At 49.0% G+C, this 2,901-nt stretch overlaps 1 pseudogene; it reads right to left on the reverse strand.

Annotated features, from left to right (window-relative positions):
* Positions 1-1,527: 1,527 nt before the first annotated feature.
* LOC142283828 (U2 spliceosomal RNA) lies at positions 1,528-1,734 on the reverse strand (annotated as a pseudogene).
* Between the last annotated feature and the right edge of the window lie 1,167 nt (positions 1,735-2,901).

Below are 2,901 nucleotides of genomic sequence, written 5' to 3' on the forward strand. Positions count from 1 at the left end.
AGATCAGTTTTGGAGTTAGAGAAGTGAAGAGGAGAGGAGACTGACCGTGTCCGTGTGTGTGGCCCGGGCACTCAGCAAGGTTGGCAGACGGTGGTGACCTTCTGCAGGAGAGGCTGATTGGAGTGAACCGTACGGACCGGGGATGGGCGGTGGCCCGCCGGTACCAGATCGGGGAGTGAAGAGAAGCCAGCACCATCCGGCAGGGCCTACGGACCCCGACCAGGCTAGGAGTCGCCGTAAAACCGGTCAAATCCGTTAGCGACAGGAACCTCCAGGGTTTCCCAGCAGTCAAGACCCGATTGAAGGCAACAGCTCACACCGTAGAGGGAAGCACAGTCACCGCCAAGGCTACAGTTCCCAGGGCCAGAGCCTGCGGGCAAAAGGGGCTCCCTCAGCATCCATCCAAGCTGGGGAGCGGGTTACCGGTGGGAAGCCCGCTAGATTTTGGGGGAATAAAAGGGGTCCACCACCACATCCCCACAGGTGCACACCCACCCATCAAAGAGAGCTATAAGCCAATACCACCTTCACATTGCCAGTGTACCAAGGACATGTTGAGCAACATGAAGGCGGCTGGGGTTATCCGTGACAGTTGTAGCCTTTGGGCAGCTCTGTTGATCCTGTTAAAAAAGAAGGACGGCACCATTCCCCGTATTGAGGAATCGCTAGCTGCATTGAGAACTGCAAATTATTTTTCTACCCTTGATCTCACTAGTCACTATTGGCAAGTGTCCGTTGCTGAGGCAGACCGGGAGAAGACCGCCTTCGCCACCCCTATGGGTCTCTGCGAGTTCAAAAGCATGCCCTTCGAGCTGTGCAATGCGCCAGGAACCTTCCAGAGGCTGATGGAATGCTGCTTGGGACAAGATTTTAGGGTGTATAAAAAGGGAGATTAGATCCCGTGATCCCAACGTATTGTTACACCTCTATAAATCACTTGTAAGGCTACATCTGGAATATGGGAACCAGTTTTGGGCTCCACATTTTAATAAGGACATTCAGAAGTTAGAGTCAGTTCAAAGGTGGGCAACTAGACTACTACAAGGAATGGAAGGCCTCCCATATGATGACAAGTTGAAAAAGTTATTAAGTGATTATTGGCTGCAATGGGGCTTTCTGGCTGGTGCCAGCCTCTCTTCTTAGCACACAGGAACCACAATCCCTACACCATGCTTCAATGGATTCTCTCATCCCAGCCCAGTAAAGCTACATATTTTACACAGTCATAAGCAGCCAAAAGGGATCTATTCTATTCAATTGCAAATGATCTAGATAAGACTGAGAATAAGATACTGCACGGGACATAGCAGAGTTGGTCAAGTTGAGTGGAGATGAGTTTGCTATTTGGCACAGCTTTTTGCATCAATAAAGCAAGTAAAAGGTGTGAAAGATAAAAAAAAGGGTGAAAGTGTGAAAAGTGAATTGGCCAAATTGAGGTGCATATAAAGTTTTTGCTTTCTTTCAATTCACTAATGGGGCTCATTTGAATCAGGTGAATTGAGTTCTGCTTTTGGAAACTGGGTTAAGAAGGGGTGCACCGGTCCTGGAGGTACTGCAATACCAGGTCAATGCGTGGAGTGGACAGAGCAAGATTTTTTCCATCTCCTTGTTCTAAAAATCCATTTAATATATGGTCCCCAGAGAGGGGACGTATCAGATATTAAACTGATAAGAACAGATTTAATTTTTTTTTTTTTCTGTTTATCAGTAGGACTTCAAAATAACAAAGGTGATCGCCTCCCGTTGCCTGGGAACCGTCCAGGCACAAGAGGGCTATGTGTCACCAGAAGGCGCACACACTTCCTCAAGGCCGGCAGACGTGCAATCCCAGGCACCTTCCAGTACCGACCAAGGTAGCGTCCTCCGAAACTACACTTGATCTTAGCCAAAAGGCCGAGAAGCTATAACCCGAATTGGTTACGGCCTTGAGTGGCACCCTGGCCTATACCGGACACATCTTAGGGAGAGGGAGACAAACCCACGCCTACAGAAGACATTTTGTCACCCAAGCCAACCCTTGAAAAGGCTGTTTTGCAGAGCAAAAACAAGAAGAATGGTGCTTTTTGCAGCCGCCGCCCACTGCAATGAATCTGAATAACTCCTCCTTTTGGACACAAGCACCTCCCCTCCCCCTTGCAGTCTTTCCAATTCATGATACAAAAAGACGGACGGACAGGACAGGACAGGACAGGCTGCCTGACTTTCCGTCACTGCCACCCTTTGCCATCCTTGCCCGTAGAAAGCCCTTTCATCATCCCCAAACCCTAATCTTTTCCCTTCCCTTCCCAGATGCGTCTCACTCCCTTTCATTAGGAAGTGAGCGCAGCCTTTTCTCCGTTCTGCACATGCGCGACGTTAAACACAAATGCGCAGGCGTGCGTTCCATTACCCTCACTGCATTCCACTCCCATACAGGAAGTGGGCGCAGCTATTACTACGGTCGCACATAAAAGAACCCACGGCCACCACTGCACATAGCTGACTCCACCACAGGACACCCACTTCTACACCAACACAGGTAAGACAGGATCGGCACCTCTATGCTCCTGTTACAATCAGGCTCAGTCACCATGTGATAACGCTCTCAACTCTTTAGTTGCAGGCTCCCCTTGCTTCACCTCCACTGGCTGTGCTGCCATTTCCTCTCCCACCTGGAAGGTATACTTTATTCCACTATTTTCCTGTTTCTCTCTTCCCCCTTTTCCCATAACCTACTTTTATCTGCATTTGTGGGGTATCTATATGCTATTTACATCATAGTTTTATTCATTAATATGGAAGGGAAGAGTGCCCATGAGAGTGTTGAACTGCGGAGAGCAAGAGATTAAGCTGCTCCGATTTGCCACCATTGATAAGCTGTTCTCAGTAGATACACATGCTATCCAAACAGCAGCATCCACC

Source organism: Anomaloglossus baeobatrachus, unplaced genomic scaffold, assembly GCF_048569485.1.
Source record: "Anomaloglossus baeobatrachus isolate aAnoBae1 unplaced genomic scaffold, aAnoBae1.hap1 Scaffold_552, whole genome shotgun sequence".
In the NCBI taxonomy this organism is placed as follows: domain Eukaryota; kingdom Metazoa; phylum Chordata; class Amphibia; order Anura; family Aromobatidae; genus Anomaloglossus; species Anomaloglossus baeobatrachus.